At 48.8% G+C, this 17631-nt stretch overlaps 1 pseudogene; it reads left to right on the top strand.

Moving 5' to 3' along the window:
• Positions 1-1270: 1270 nt before the first annotated feature.
• On the top strand, positions 1271-1946 carry LOC147368029 (small ribosomal subunit protein eS12 pseudogene; annotated as a pseudogene).
• The last annotated feature ends 15685 nt before the right edge of the window (positions 1947-17631 follow it).

Below are 17631 nucleotides of genomic sequence, written 5' to 3' on the forward strand. Positions count from 1 at the left end.
ATTCTTAACCCCTGGTTCACCAGGGAAGTCCCAAGGCTGCTACATTTTAATCCTGAACTATGTGATTATCCCCAGAAAGGTAAAAAAAAAAATGTATAAACTGATGGCTATCTGGCATTATAATATGATGATATTACTTCTAAGATGATATTAAACCTCATTTTAAAATTTACTTTTTATTAGTTTTTATTGGAGTATAGAGGCTTCCCAGGTGGCACCAGTGGTAAAGAACCCCCCTGCCAGTGCAGGAGACATAAGAGACCTGGGTCCAATCCCTGGGTTGGGAAGATCCCCTGGAGGAGGAAATGGCAACCCACTCCAGTATTCTTGCCTGGAGAATCCCATGGACAGAGGAGCCTGGCGGGCTACAGTCCACGGGGTCACAAAGAGTCGGACACGACTGAAGTGACTGAGCACGCATAGTTGCTTTACGGCATTGTGTTAGTTTCTGCTGTACGACAAAGCGAATCAGCTACACATATACATATATCCCCTCTTTTCTGGATTTCCTTCAATCCCATTCCTGAGCATATCCCCAAAGAAAACCATAATCGAAAAGATATATGCACCCAAATACTCACTGCAGCACTATTTACAATTGCCAGGACATGGAAGCAACCTAAACGTCCATCCAAAGAGAAATGGATAAAGGTGTGAAACAGGTATGCAATGGAATGTTACTTAGCCGTAAATGGAACAAAATCATGCCATTTGTTGTGGATGGACCTAGAGACTGTCATACACAGTGAAGTAAGTCAGAAAGAGAAAAAAAAATATTGTATAATAGTACTTATATGTGGAATCTAGGAAAATGATACAGAAAAAGCAGAAATAGAGACATAGATGTAGAGAACAAACTTATGGATACCAAGAGGGGAAGGACGGGTGGGATGAACTGGGAGATTAAGACTGTCTGTCATAAACTCACTGCTGTGTATTATAAAATAGATCACTAATGAGAACCTACTGTATAGAACAGGGAACTCTACTCAGTGCTCTGTGGTGACCCCTTGTTACCTTTTAAATAAGAGCTCTGAGCCATGGGACTCACCATTACCCAGAGGAGCTTCATCACTCCCTGTAAAGGAGTCAGGAGGTGACCCATCAGCATTACGCAACTGAAGAAGAGTAACAGGGTTAAAGTCATCCCAGCATAACAGCAGTACAAGCGGAGCAGTTAGCAAAAGGACTTCACAGGATGTGAGGCAGCTGGCTGAGAAATGTTAAGTGTGATGAAAATTCAGGAGGGCTTCTACTGATTGAGGTACAAAATTGGTTAAAGAAGATCCCACAATGATTTTCTCAGTGGCCTTCATCAAAAAAGCAATGGCAGTAATGGCCCTAAGGCAAAGTGGGTTATCCCCATGCAGCAAGGTCCAGCTTCTGGCTGTAACACTCTATGGGTTGCTTTTTCCCTGGGGGCGGAGGCTTCAGTGCATTCAGGATTCAGCTCTACCCGTCACCCAATGCCATGGCCAAGGAAGGCATTGCTGCTGGAGGTGCCATGGACGTTCATACTGCTCTGCAAGATGTGCTGAAGACAGCCCTCGTCCACTGTGGCCTAGCACATGAAGTCTGCACAGCTGCCACAGCCTTAGGTAAGCGCCAAGCCCATCTGTGTGTGCGTGCATCCAGCCGTGATGTCAAGCTGGTGGAGGCCCTTCGTGTTGAGCACCGAATCAACCTGATTAAGGTTGATGACAACAAGAAACTAAGGGAATGGGTAGGCCTCTGTAAAACTGACAGAGAGAGAACACCCCTGTAAAGTGGTTGGTTGCGGTTGTGTGGTGGTTAAGGGCTATGGCAAAGAGTCTCAGGCTAAGGATGTCACCCAAGAGTACTCCAAATGTAAGAAATGATGAAATTAAAAAACTGGGTTCTTGTTTAAAAAAAAAAGTGCTCTGTGGGTTGATGATGGTTCCTTTGTTTTTGGGTGAGTACCTCAAGGGCATTCCCTTTCTTTTCACACACAAAAAAGAAAAATGGAATCTGATCATTACTATCCCCAAGAAAAGGTTGGTTCAGCAAACCTTTTCTTAAGGCCTTAAAGGTTATATTATTCAGTTCTTCCCATAAAATTGGGTACGGGTTATAGTTAAAAAAATAATAATAATACAGAGGTTTGGCCATAAAACAGAAATTTGGAATCCAATTTCACTAATAACTGACTAAGCCCAAGAAAACCCTGCAGTTGGCTTTTGGGAAACTTAGGACACCATGAAGCCTCTCTGGATCAAGGTGTAGCCCTTCTTCTGATATCAGATGCCCTAAATATCAAAGCTGGGTTTGATTAAATTGCAATTTTTCTTTGGTGATTTTATATCCCTTTAAGGCTAAAAGTTTTAGCAAGTGGAGAGTGTCTTCGGTGAGGAGGCTCGAGAAAGAGAGCAAAGATGCAAATCATGCACATATTACAATTGAATAGAACCTCTTGGGAACCTAAGTCATACAGCCTTTAGGATTTGTGAAACTCCCAGTAAAACCCCGAGGCATTACTGTTCCAGGTGAATTAATTTTCTTCCCAAGTGAGAGCAAAAGGTATCAGCTAGCTCTACCAACTGAAGTTGGAGGACTTCCCTGGTGGCTCAGACTGTAAAGCGTCTGCCTACAATGCGGGAGACCCAGGTTCAATCCCTGGGTCGGGAAGATCCCCTGGAGGAGGAAATGGCAACCCATTCCAGTATTCTTGCCTGGAAAATCCCATGGGTGGAGGAGCCTGGTAGGCTACAGTCCATGGGATCACAAAGAGTCAGACACAGCTGAGCAACTTCATGTTCCTGTTCACCAAATGAAGTATGGAATAACTGAAGCACAGCACGAATCAGTTACAATTCTTTACGAATCAGTAAAGAATTGGCTTCCAGGGGGAATGGACGTTAGGACGAGGGTTAGGAACAACAGGGTGTCAAGGGATAACAATGACAATGTTGTTTATTGCTCAGAGGTTTGGACACACCTCCACCCTTGGCCCTTAGGTTTTATCAGTGATAAAACAGGACTGCTACAGGGTCCAGTGCAGGAGATAACAAGGCCTTGAGCTTTGTAAGCTTCTATAATGGGCTTTCGGAGAAGGCAATGGCACCCCACTCCAGTACTCTGGCCTGGAAAATCCCATGGATGGAGGAGCCTGGAAGGCTGCAGTCCTTGGAGTCGCTGAGGGTCGGACACGACTGAGCGACTTCACTTCCACTTTTCACTTTCATGCATTGGAGAAGGAAATGGGAACCCACTCCAGCGTTTTTGCCTGGAGAATCCCAGGGATGGGGGAGCCTGGTGGGCTGCCGTCTATGGGATCGCACAGAGTCGGATACGACTGAAGTGACTTAGCAGCAGGTAATGGGCTTTATGCCTTTAAGGGCTTCTTATAGTGCTATATTGGAGAAGGAAATGGCAACCCACTCCAGTACTATTGCCTGGAAAATCCCACGGACGGAGGAGCCCAGCAGGGGTCCTCCATTTGAGTCCATGGGGTCGAGTCGGACACGACTGACCGACTTCATTTCACTTCATAGTGCTATATATGTACATTCTGGGAAGAGGTTTTGAGGGATATATTTGAATCTTGATGGGAGATACATGTGAATTTTTCCAAAATCAGTTGGACATTTTGTCCAAAGGAAGATGGTACCTAATCCAATATGGACAAATTATCAAGTGTTTGACTGACAAAGAATCAGCTCTGCCATCAGATACAGAGCAAATAAAAGGTGTCAGAAGGTCATTTAATTTACCTGATTGACCACTTTGATGACTGCTGCCAAAGTCTGGAATTATTTCCTCTCTTTTTTTGAGAAAATTCTAGCACGATACTTCTTTAAAAAGTCTCTATCGCTGTCCACCTGGAACTATCACATCATTGTTAATCAGCTATACTCCAATGCAAAATAAAAAGTAAAAAAAAAAAAAAAGTCTTGGCTTAATAACTAGATAGGGACAGAGAAACTAAAGAGAAATGGGTGTGGATCTTTCATAGTGCTTAAGCAAAAAAGGACTAGGTTCATTAACAGGAACCTGTAGTGGTTCATTAGAGATCCCATCTTTTTAAACTGTTTTGGTACCCCAGGGTAAGGGCTGCTTTATTGTAGTAGGTTGAGCACTGAGAGTGTGGTTCTCTTGTCAGTTAGGACTGGAAGAGACACATTCCTAATCTGAAGAAGTATTTCTACAAGTTGATTAAGAGGATATGTCAGGAAGTGCCTCTGTATTTCCTTCAATCTTGTCATTGAAAACTGGACGGACATTGGAAAGATTGGTTAAAGGGCTGCAGGAGCCTGAAGCCTGAAATTTGAAACAATCTCTTTTCCAACATCGTGTGTGTGTGCTGTCACTTCAGTCGTGTCTGACGCTTTGTGACCCAGTGGACAACTGTCCGTGGGCTTATCCCAGCAAGAATCCTGGAGTGGGTTGCCATCTCCTCCTCCAGGAGGTCTTCCCGACCCAGGGATCAAACCTTCGTCCTCCTGAGGCTCCTGCATTGGCAGGCAGATTCTTGACCACTAGCACCACCTGGGAAGCTGTCTTCCTTTTGGGTGACTCATTTAGAGTGTGATAAAGTTTGTTTTCCAGATTAACTAAATGTGGATAGGCATAGTTTCTCATTCTGTCCTGGTTCATTTGACTAGAAAAGAAAGACTTTGATTCAGTCCGTTAATAAACACAGAATTAAAAGCTACCCTGGTGGAATCAACATCTGTAGGAACACCAGAATTTTCTTTAAAAATAACCTGAAGTGAATTATAATAGTCATGAAGATGTTCTTCAGATATTTGTGTTCAAGCCTGACTTTTATTCCAATCAAGAGGCTTTGGAAAAGCCCTAGGAATTATTTGATGAAGTTGCCTAGTGATTGTTAGCAGGCTGAGCTCCTGGTTGTAATACTAGAGCCTTTTCAAGGTTTTCCCAGTTAGCAGTTCTCATCCATTGCTGGATCTGACCCTCAATGACAAGCACATGAATTAGCTAATGTAAGTCACAGAAACCAGGCTGGTAAGTTTGAATGACTATATTAAATTCCTCAGAAAATATCTGAGGATTTTTGGTTACTTTGGGAAATTCCTTAACTATGATTCACAGTTAAGCTTTAGTCTAGGGAATACAAGAAATTAAAGATTTAGCCTCTGGGTCCTCAGAAGGCTTAATTTTAAAGGAACAGATTCTAACAACTTCTAAGGAAAGGGGAGCAGAGAGAGTTTCAGAGAAAAAGGAAATTTGGTGAAAAAATTACAACAGGAGAATTGAGAGGATGGCCTCAAAGTACCAATTGAAATAGGCATTCCATTCAGTTTGGAAAATTTGAGAGCTATGGTAGCCTAATTCGGTTTTTAGGGGGAAAAAATTAATTAATTAAGAAAATTAATTTTAAGGATTTCAAATTTTCCCATAATGGTTATTAATGTTCTAAATTGTCTTGGTTAGGTTGGTCCATTTAGTTAGAATTGTGCATAAGGAAGGACTGTGGTTTTTAAACATAAAATTAGCCCAAGTCCCTGTGTCAGGGGGACAAGCTCAAAATATATAGGTAACTAGCATCCCATTTATTAGGATTTCTTCTCGAGAATGGAAGAATGATTTTCAAATGGCCAAACAGCCTACAGCTCTAACAGCTTAGAGTTCAAACAGTTTAAACAGTTCAGCTAGCTCAGGCAGCTTGCAACTCAAATGGCCTGCAGGCCTAATACCAGCCAGTTCTAAGGAAACAGCTTTGCCTGAGTGAGCCAAGCTGAAGGAGGAGCCCAGTTCCCACTGGCCAACCCCTATCACAAATGAATGGGCCAAAGGCTGAACTGGCACAGTTCCAATTAATTAGCCTTCCACTCTCCACCCCCGCCCCCAACACCCTCACCCCATTCCCAAAGGAATGGGTTGAAGACTAGACAGTTCCAGGGGAAACAACCCCTGTTCCAAAGGGAATTTGTTGAAGGCTAGCACATGATGCCAAAAATGAGTACTCATGCACAGAACAGAAAGGATAAAACCTTAAATTGATCTCAAATGAAAACTGGAGAGCTTCAAAATACAAAGAGAGCATGAATTTGGATCCAGGAGAAAGATGTATCTTCAAGCCCCAAGATCAGCAAGAAAAGCCATGAGGGACAGGGAGGTCCTAAACCTGTTTGCTTCCCAGCTCTGGAGCCTTCTCTACCTCCCATATGGGTTACCAAAATGTTGACCACCAGTTATTTCTCCAGCAAAAATATGTTTACTTGGAATCAGCAGAGAATTGAATTTTGGGGTCTGAAACCATGTCATGCAGTCCCTGTATGACTAGCGTAGGAGAACGCTTTTATAGAGGGGGAAAGGACTTTGGGAGGGCTATAGTAAGCAAAGTGTCTATGATCTTTCCTTGGCTGAGTCCTTGCCAGGAAAGAAGAGTTGCAGGGAACAAGAGCTCCCCCTTCTGGTCTCCTGACTATTTAATTAAGGTTTCTGTTTTTTACTTTTTTTTACAGCCCTAAGAGAGGCTGGGATGCTTGCCTCCCTTCCAGAAACCAAACACCGCCCTGTCCTCTGCTGTGAGAGATATATATCCATCCCCTTACTCTGAGAGGGCCCGCCCAGTGAGAAGGAAGGGCAGAAGCTGCCCCAGGAGCCCTGGAAGCCCACCCTTCTTGTGCCTATAGAGTTATAGCTCAGCACTGCACACACTGTGCTGTAGCCCCACCTCTCCACCTGGCCCAGCCTGTCTTCTTTCCCCATTCTGCCCACCTAGCCTGTGTCTGCCCCCAGCCTGGCCAAGCCATGGGGCATTCTCTTGCCAGGACACCCAAACTGGAATGACCAGGACCCAGTGTCCTTGCTTGCTGCAGAGCTCCCTGCCCTACCTGCCTGGAGGCTGCTACATCTTTCCTATACCACTGTGGAGGCTCTTTAGCATTGTATAGGTGAAGGTTAAAGGGACAGAGAAGAACTGACCCCAGGGAAGCTGGTCCTCAGGACATGCCATACCTGCACAGCAGGGATTGTGGTCATGCTTTGCACACGTGTAAACTGTGTGTGGGTACCATGTGTGGGTAGAGGGGTTGTACTTGTGTGCTTTTCTTGGGGGCACCATGAAGGGGCATTTAGTGCCTTGACCCTGGCTCTCGGCCCCTCGATTGACCCAGGTAATGGGGAGGTTCACACTGGCATGTCCCTCCAGAGAGCAGAGGCCTCGGTCACTCCCTCTGAGGCCCATGAGGGAAACTGCCATGAGTATTCATTCTCTCGAACAGGAAATGAAGCTTGCACCTGGCCAAACATGCTGCTCCTCCTGGGGCACAACCCCAGGGCTTTCTGACCCCATGGCCTCCTAGTGTTGCACTAGGTCTCATGGAAGAGAGATCTGGAGACTGTTTTAGGTCCTGGGACCTTTCGTCTTCAGGCATCAGGGCTCTTGTAGCTGTAGGGGAGGACCTGAGGCAGCACAGATTGGGTGACTGCTGACCCTGGGAGGTCGTGGGGCTCAGGACTCTGGAGACAAGAGCCATCCAGGCTGTGCTGAAGGAGTGGCCCAAACATTAGCTGACACCACCAGGGACTCAGGAGGTGGGGTTGGCCCTGGCCCACCATGCTGCACAATGCAACCCAGTCAGGACCCCTCCTTGAGTGGGACTCTTCAGGCCCAGGTCCACCCTAGGCATGGCATTCTGTGATTCCAGATTACTCAGAACCTGGCAGGGCAGGGTCTCTAGCTCCCAAGTCCCGAGACCTCTTGACTGTCAACTAAGGATCACCATTTCCCTCGGGTACCCACCTGTCTGCCCATTTCACTTGTGCTCTGGGCATGTGCCTCTTACTGTTTGGACCATGGCTCTCGGCCTCCGTCTGACCCTGGTCCCCACCCCCTGACTCCTAGGAGCCTGTCTGCACCAACCCATAGCGATTCTGCTCCACACCCTAGGAGGCCTCACTGATGTTGCAGGACGTCCACCACCTCGAGGGTTTTGCTGGAGCCACTACCCTTTATCAAGCATCTAGAGCATTGGTTCATACTGGACACACAGGCAGGCACTTGGGAATGCACACACATGCTCGTATGTATGCACTGTGCACACATATTCACACCCTTGCACTCACACATGTGCAAACAAATGAACACTTGCATATGCACACACATGCACTTGTATGTGCACTTATACAACACACTCACACACTTGCACTCACACAAGCCTTCACTCACACTAACACACTTGCATGTGTGGGCACAGCGGCACACATGCAGTCAAGTGCACAGAATACACAGCACACACACATGAGAATTTTCATGGATGCATTCACCTGCATGAACACATATTCATTGCACACACTCTGGCATACTTGCACACATGCAATCATATGTATAAATTACACCCACATACATGCGATCACACGCAAACACCTGCAAATATGTACACATATGCACGCATTTTCACATGCACAAGCCCACTTACACACATGTGATGACACTCACAAGAACTCATAAGAATTCAGGTTCACTTGTGCTCTGGCAAGACCAGCTGTGCCCACCTTCTCCCATACAAGCCATCCTCTTTCCTTCTCTGCACTTTGAGTTTCAGTTGCCTCCCATACCCTACCTGTCCCTTCTATGTGGTCAACTTGTGGTAAGCCCATAGGGTCCGGTTCCTAAGAGCTTCCACTGTGCAATGCCAAGCCTCTCAAGTGAACCCCTATAGCAGTGGTTATCTGTCCCCATATGCCTCTTGAGGACAGGACTGTTCCAGACGTATAACTCTACCCAGAAAATACCTGCCTGGCTTAATCAGTAGTGACTTAGCCTGACTGCCATCTCCCCAGGGGCTCAGGCCCAGATGGGAATAGAAATGATGGGCTCAGCCCCTCATGGCTCAGCTCCTCATGGCACTAGGTCACCCTTCACTGCAGGGTGAGCAGCCGGGGTCAGACCACAGAAGTGGTCAGGCTGGGAGCTGAGCCCACGGTTGTGGGTGTCAGAACTGAGCCTTTATGTATGCACACACAGGCTCACCAACAAGTGCTGCGTTCCTAGAGCTGGGGCGTCCCCATCGCCCCAGGGCTTTGATGGGGCCACACTTTCAACCAAGATAGTCATGGACGAGGGTGGCTGGACCCGTGCTCTGGGTCATGCACATGGAGCAGGGACCCAGGCCCAGCCCTGCTCAGGAAAGAGCCAGCTGCATGAAGGCGGGAGGAGAGGGGGAGGGGGAGAAGAACGCAGTGCCCTCATCAGCGGGGCACTACTCGGGATGGACTCAGGCAACCATGGTGGAGAAGGGCCAGCACAGACACCCTTAGGCCACAGCTGGAATAGACTCAGAGTGAAGCAATTCTAACCCCTCTTCTTGCAGATAGAAGACTGAGGTCCAGGCAGGGACAGTAAATCAGAGGTAAAGCTGAGCAGAAGCTCAGGACCCAGATACCCAGGAAGAATGGGAGTCCTGGTGAGGCTGAGGGAACAGCTGTGGTTCAAACGCAAGGCAGATCATTGCACCGGGACAGACATAGGACCAACGGGATGGAGCTGGGAGTTCAGGGACACACTAAGCCTCTATGGCCAACAGATTTCACCAGGAATATAAAGATCATCTAGGGTAAAGAAGAATCTCATCTACAAACGATGCAGAAACAACTGGATGGCCACACACAAAGGATGAAGTTGGACCCCAATCTCAATTAACCACCCACCCAGTTAACCAAAATGGATCATGGATGTAAAGCTATAAGACGCTTAGGAGAAAACACAGGGATAAATCTTCATGATCTGGGATTTGGCAATGAATTCTTAGGTATGACACATAAGTAATAAAAGAAAAATAAGATCTCATCAAAATAAACTTTTGTGTATCAGAGGATATTATTAATAAAGTCAAAGACAATGTGCAGAATGGGAAAAGTTTTGCAAATCATATATATGATAAGAGTCTAGTATGCAGAATTTAAAAGGATGTCTTTCAATTCACCAACAAAAGGACAAACAACCCAGTTAAAAATGGGCAAAAGATTTCAAGAGGACACTTTAAAGAAGATATAACAAATGGTCAGCAAGCACATAAGTTCATTATTATCAGTCATTCAGTTCAGTTCAGTCGCTCAGTCGTGTCCAACTCTTTGCAACCCCATGAATCACAGCACGCCAGGCCTCCCTGTCCATCACCAACTCCCGGAGTTCAGTCAAACTCACGTCCATCAAGTTGGTGATGCCATCCAGCCATCTCATCCTCTGTCATCCCCTTCTCCTCCTGCCCCCAATCCCTCCCAGCATCAGGGTCTTTTCCAACGAGTCAACTCTTCGCATGAGGTGGCCAAAATATTGGAGTTTCAGCTTTAGCATCAGTCCTTCCAATAAACACCCACGACTGATCTTCTTTAGGATGGACTGGTTGGATCTCCTTGCAGTCCAAGGCACTCTCAAGAGTCTTCTCCAACACCATTATCAGCCATTGCTGCCGCTGCTGCTGCTAAGTCGCTTCAGTTGTGTCCGACTCTGTGTGACCCCATAGATGGCAGCCCACCAGAGGCTCTCCCGTCCCTGGGATTCTCCAGGCAAGAATACTGGAGTGGGTTCCATTTCCTTCTCCAATGCATGAAAGTGAAAAGTGAAAGTGAAGTCACTCAGTTGTGTCTGACTCTTCGCAACCCCATGGACTGCAGCCTACCAGGCTCCTCCATCCATGGGGTTTTCCAGGCAAAAGTACTGGAATGGGGTGCCATTGCCTTCTCCAATTATCAGTCATTAGGGTCATACAAATTAAAACCATGACAAAATACTACTTTACACCTGCTGAGATACAAAAAAAGGAGGAAAGTAACAAGTGTCAGCAAGAATGTGCAGGAATTGGAATCTGTGTAACTGCTAGTGAGAAGGTAACATGGTGTATCTACTGTGGAAACCAGAATGGTGGTTTCTCTAAATGTTAAATAGAGAATAACCATATGATCTAGCAATTTCACTCCTAGCGAATGGAGTCTTTGGACTGAAAGCAGGGACCTGAGCAAATACATATACACCCTTGTTCACAGCAGTGCTGTTCACAATAGCCAAAAGTAGAAACAGCCTAACATCCACCAACGGATAAAACGTACAGTGGAATATCATTCAGCCACAAAAGGACTTCCCTGATGGCTCAAATGGTAAAGAATCAGCCTGCAATGCAGGAGACCCAGGTTCAATCCTGGGTAAGGAAGGTCCCCTGGAGAAGGGAATGGCAATCCACTCCAGTATTCTTGCCTGGAAAATTTCAGAGGAGCCTGGCAGGTACAGTCCATGGGGTCGCAAAGAATCAGACACAACTGAACAACTAACACACACACACACATATAAAAAGGAATGAAATACTGACATATGCTATAACATGGATGAATCTCAAGAACATTGTGCTAAATGAAAAACACCAGGTGTAAAAGGCCACATAATATTTGATTCCACTTATATGAAATGTCCAGAGTGGGCAAATCCACAAAGACAGAAAGCAAGTTGGTGGCTGCCAGAGATCAGGGGGAAAGGAAGCGGGAGAAACTGCTTGTTGGTGTTTTATTTGGGGGTAACAAAACGTTCTGGAACTAGATAAAGATGGGACTTCACAGCATTGTGAATGCACCAAATACCACCAAACTGGAAATGGTTACCTAAAAACAGTTACTTTCATTTTATACAAATTGGACTGCAAGGAGATCCAACCAGTCCATCCTAAAGGAGATCAGTCCTGGGTATTCATTGGAAGGTCTGATGCTGAAGCTGAAACTCCAATACTTTGGCCACCTGATGCAAATAACTAACTCATTGGAAAAGACCCTGATGCTGGGAAAGAGAGAAGGCAGGAGGAGAAGGGGATGACAGAGGATGAGATGGCTGGATGGCATCACCGATTCAATGGACATGAGTTTGAGTAAGCTCCAGGAGTTGGTGATGGACAGGGAGGCCTGGCGTGCTGCAGTCCATGGGGTCACAAAGAGTTAGACAGGACTGAGTGACTGAACTGAACTGAACACCTTAATAAAAAGTGTAAGGGCATGTGGGGTAGTTGGGGGTGACTAAGACAGGGTACACAGAGAGAGAGCGCAGGAGAACAGGAACAGAAACTGCCCTGTAGGAGTGGGGGGACCAGCAGTAGTCCCCTCCAAAAGACTGCTGACAGCCCACTCAGCGTGGACCTGAGTCCCAGAAGGGGTGGGACCTCTCCCAAAGCACCCTGGCCTCACCAATACCTCTGCACCCCAGACCCCACAGGCGAGGAGCTGCAGAAGAGTCAGACAGGGCCAGGCCACAACTGCCTACGGTAGGGTAGATAGCGAGGCAGCAGAATGGAGATGGGGAGTGTCAGCACAGCTTTCCCTTAGTGTTCGCTTCCTCCAGTGGACACCACACTGCTGCCTGAGGGTGGGGCCCAGGCCTTGGAAGCCCCTGGCCCCTATACCCAGCGTCAGGCCCATCTAGGCCTGCCAGGAGCCACCTCCCACCCCAGGCAGGCGAGCTGGCCCACAGAAGTTCAGTGCTATCTGTCTTGGTGCCTGTGGGGAGCTCAGAGGTGTCCACACTGGCCAGCACTCTGAAGCGCCCTCCCCTCCCAGGGCCCTGGCCACTCTGTGGCCTTCCCAGCAATCTCCCTTGGCTCCTCCACTGCACCCTGCAGCCCCAGGCCACACCCTCCACCCCCTACTGCAAGTGAGTCCTCTGGCCCACTCTACCCTGACCCGTCCTGAAGCCCATGGCCACGGCACACTGCCATGATGGGCGACCACTCCCTGGCTGTGCGGGTCATATGGAGCAAGGAATACTTCTGTTGGTCTTTCTTCAGGAGATGGATCTTAGCAGCTAGGTTCTTTTGCTTCTGGAGAAAGAGATTCCCATGTCACAGGCCTCAGAATCATTAGGCTACAAATTCAGATCTCTGGGACCCATAGGGTTCTGGCCCTGGCCTGCTGTGGGGCCCAGGAATCTGTATTTATGCCTTGAAACCCATGTGAAGGGGGCAGGGCCAGTCTGAGCTCTAGACTCTGATGGGCTGAGCCTCAGGGACTGGAGGGCATCACTCCCTCCCCTGCCATCTTCGTTGCATCCCTGAAGCCTTTTCGTTCATGCCCCAGAAGCTCCTGCCTGCTGTGCTGGGTGCTGCTGCTCAGCCTCCTCTTTCAACTGACTCTGAGTGAAGGATACCCAGAAAACCACTGTCCTCAAGCAGCCCACTTTGGATGCTAAGACAGGATTACTCCAGAGAAGCAAGAAGAGGTCCTGCCACTCCTGTTCTTGAAGTCTGTTGAGGATATGTGGAATCAGATACTTTGAGTATCTTACCATTCGGGACTTTCCAAGACTTTTAAGAAATGATACAGAGCCAGAGGCACCAGCATCGACTGAGACCCTAGACAGCTGCTGCTGCCGCTGCATCACTTTAGTCGTGTCCAACTCTGTGTGACCCCACAGACGGCAGCCCACCAGGCAATCCCCTTCCCGTCCCTGGGATTCTCCAGGCAAGAACACTGGAGTGGGTTGCCATTTCCTTCTCTAATGCATGAAAGTGAAAAGTGAAAGTGAAGTTGCTCAGTCGTGTCCGACTCTAGCAACCCCATGGACTGCAGCCTACCAGGCTCCTCCGTCCATGGGATTTTCTAGGCAAAAGTACTGGAGTGGGGTGCCATTGCCTTCTCCAGCCCTAGACAGCATCCCACCTCTTTTCAGGCCTTCTGAGGGATGAGACTCTGGGGTCCAGTGGGCCAGGGGATTACACGGAGGAACAGTCTGAGCTAAGCTCTGAGAGAAGGAGCTGTCCAGGTAGGCTGGGGTCTTGGCCAAGCTTCTATAGCAGGAGAGGGTAGGAGCAGGGGGCCAGGAACTGATGGCAGAGAGAGATAGGGCCCCTGCCTGGGAGGGGTCTCTGGTTAGGTGGGGCAGGGCCAAGAGAGGCTGATGAGTTTAGCATCCTTGGGGTACAGAACACAGGCAAGAGTGGGGCAGAGCCTGGATGGGACATGGTGGCCAAGTTGGGGCTGCAAGACCCACTGGTCCAAAGGATGAGATGCTGGGGGTACCTGGGAGATCCCAGCTCCTGACCACCTGGAGCAAACTTGAGCCTCTCTCCAGCTGGTGGCTCAGATGCTGAAGAATCTGCCTCGAACACAGGAGACCTAGGTTCGATCCCTGGGCCGGGATGATCCCCTGGAGAAGGGAATGGCAACCCACTCCAGTATTCTTGCCTGAAGAATTCCATGGACAGAGGAGCCCGGTGGGCTACAGTCCATGGGACTGCAAAGAGTCAGACACAACTGAGCAACTAACACTTTCACTTTTCACTTTCCTTCTGGTACAGTTAGTTCTCTTTCATTCACCACCCTCTCATTCATTCAGGAGTCCCATTCCTGCCCAGAGAGAGTGCAATCAGCCTGGGGCATAGGAACCCCTCCAACAGCAAGAGGGGGCAAGTTAAAGGAGGTGATATGTATGTCAGTCTCAGCCAACCCAGGGGTTACCCAAACAAATGAAACCCCCACTGCAGAACCCAGGCATGATTACCTAGGAAGCAGCATAACTCAAGGCTGGGCCTGGCTGTGGGCCTTTGGCCCTCCTGTGAGTCATCTCTGGTGGCCCCAAAGGTCCTGGCCCACCCCAGGGGACAAGAGGGCAGCTCCACCCTTCCTGGGAGCAGCAGGCCTGTCTAGTTCCAGTGATGTCATGAGGATTTTCCAAATTACGTTTCTGGATCCATCACACGGGTCAGAGGAGGCATGAGGAACAGGCGGGACCTGGGCCCTTCCCTCTTTCCTCCAGACTACAGCTCAGACACTGAGGTTCCACTGCTGCTGCTCTGCCCCCAGAGCCCCCCAGGTGCCCCTCCAGCGTCTGGGGACCTGAGTCTGGATTCTGCCAAGAGGAACTGGGATTCAAGGTGACTTCCCAGTCCCTGGGCCTGGCCTCCCTTGCTGTCTCTGACTAGGGAAGTTCCAGCATGTCTTCCTGAGCCAAGGCCCCTCTGCCACCCCCTGCAAGCCCTGTCACATCCCAGAAGTTTGTCAGCTCTTCATGGGCATTCAGGGCTGCACCCCTTGGTCAGCACCCAGAGTCCGGCGCTGGCCAGGAGCTCCCAGGCCTCCCCTTCCTCACCGCAGAGAACCCAACTGTGAGTGTGCACCTCCGTGCGGGAGTGAGCCCATCCTGGATCCTGTTGCTCAGTCCCTTCTAAACACATCACGGGTAGATGTCATGAGTGGAACCCTCCAAGCACCTCACAGTAGATCTTAGGTATCCCTGAATGATAGGGATAGGAGCATGTCTAGAGGGGGAGGTTCCCGGGTGGAGGTTGGGAGGCTAGAGAAGCGGTAAGTGGAGAGGACTGTGAGGATGTGGGAAGGGTGTTTGTTTTAGGATGATCTAAGGGTGGGCTTAGATCGGAGAAGGCAATGGCACCCCACTCCAGTACTCTTGCCTGGAAAATCCCATGGACAGAGGAGCCTGGTAGGCTGCAGTCCATGGGGTCGATAAGAGTTGGACACGACTGAGCGACTTCCCTTTCACTTTTCACTTTCATGCATTGGAGAAGGAAATGGCAACCCACTCCAGTGTTCTTGCCTGGAGAATCCCAGGGATGGGGTCGCACAGAGTCGGACACGGCTGAAGCGACTTAGCAGCAGCAGCAGCAAGGGTGTATGTGTAAACTGATGAGATGATCTAGGACAGGGGTTGATAATTATGGCTCATGGACCACGTCTGGCTGCCACCTGTTTTATAAATGAAATTTTATTGGAAGAATCACACCCCTTTGTTTCCATATTGTCACTGGCTGCTTCTACTCTACTGCAGCAGAGTCAAGTATGTAGTAGTAACAGAGACCATAACCAGCTCGATTAAACTCAGCGGGGGCCACTGGAGAGGCTAGGAAAGATTCATAGGATCTGCTCTTGTCCTAATTAAAGGAAACTGAGTGGTTGATGAGTTTTGGATGGACACAACCGAGTGTGACAGCTGAGCACCTTCATATTGCCCCTGGGGAGCTATAGCTGTGACTCAGCTCAGCGTGCTGTTGCTCAGAGACTGAAGCACACACGCAGGCCTTGGGCCTTCTCCTCTTCTGGGGCCTCTGTCTCACCACCTGATCCACCTCACCTCCTCACTCAGGCTGCCAATGAGACCCTATGCACCTGAGATGGAGCCTCCAACTCAGTCATCAAAAATATCGATAATTTTGGAGAAAGTCTCAGATCCTATGGGTTTTACACTGCAGTTGTTGGATGGGGACAGATAAGGATTTAAACAAACAGGGGAGTCTCAGACAGGATGATTGCTACAGAGACCCTGGCGGGCTCCTCATCAGGCACCTGCCCCATGAGAAGCCTGTTCACTAGGTAGGTAGCTACCTTAGTTTTTCTTCTCTTCCACGACAACTTTTCTAGGCTGTCAGATGGCCCCCGCCAGTTGAGAACTTGCACCTGTTCCGGTGTGAGGTCTTACCTGTGGTCTCTATTCCTACTGTGTGAGTGTGGAGGCTGACCTGACCAGGAAAACAAACTCACTTAAAGGGCCCAAGGAGTAGCAGGCCCTTACTGACCAGATGGCCAGGCTGGGAAGGCCTAGAGAGGGAAGGAAATGCCTGGCACCACAGGGCTGCCCAGCTGGGACAGGTCTCTTGACTACCAATCATTGCTCTGAACAAAAAGGGCAGAAATGGCAACACAGAGGGTGTCCTAACATGAGCTCCCCCATCCCTCCTTAAAATACCCTCTCTGATCTCCAAACCATATCTGGGCCCAAGAGAACAGACCGCAGTGCTCCACCAACAGCCTTTGTTAACACCAAAGCCTCCGTATTCATCAGGGGCACGAGAGGCACCAGACACAGGCTATGGGAGCAGAGTGCACCTGCAGAGGCCTCGGGAAGGAATCCTGTTCTCTCACCAAGCGGCTCCGACATATGCCATGCACTGCGTGGTGCCATGCTCACAGCAGGGCTTGGGGTGGGGGTCGGGGGCGGTTCCTGATGGAAGGGCCTGTACTTCACATGGAGACACCATCTAAAGATGCCAGGACAGGTGACTGGGCATGCAGCTTCTCACCTGTGACACGCAGGATAATCACACAGGCCTCACCTAGGCGCATGGTGAGTGATGCTTTCTGTTAGCTCTTCTTCCTACCTCCAATCTGATGCCACTATACTTTTCCCAAATGTTCTTTCTTGTCACTTATTTATTGTGTGAGATATTTTATGCATCCTTTACAAGCTGCTCCAAAACTAAACAACAAGGAGCACTGAGTATGTGCTGTGTGCCTGCCTGCCTGCGTGTGCCGGCAGGTCCCCATGTGTCTGCGTGCGTCTGCAGGTCTCTTCATGTGTGTGTCTCTGTGAGCATCCCTGAGTGCCTGAGTCTGCCTGCACACGTGGGTCTCTGTGTGTGCATGCCTCTGCGTGTGCACACAAATGCACATGTGAAGAAATAACTGCGTAATTACATCTGAGTTGCTGGGGGATGAAGTCCCCGAGCAACTCTCCCACGTTGATTTTAGTGAGTTAGCACATGCTCCAGGAGCCCGTGTGATGGAAGGCTTGCTTCCACGGAGTGGCCACCAAAGGTAACTGAGACACAGCCTCCTCCTTCTGGGCCCAGTTCCAAGGGAAGGAAGTTTGTGTGACAAAACCTTGAATACACACAAACATTGCACAACATTACAAGTGCTCCTGACATCATAGGAAGA

This window comes from Bos grunniens, chromosome 7, assembly GCF_055505025.1.
Source record: "Bos grunniens cultivar Pamir isolate PY7600 chromosome 7, Bosgru_T2T1.0, whole genome shotgun sequence".
Taxonomy (NCBI): Eukaryota; Metazoa; Chordata; class Mammalia; order Artiodactyla; family Bovidae; genus Bos; species Bos grunniens.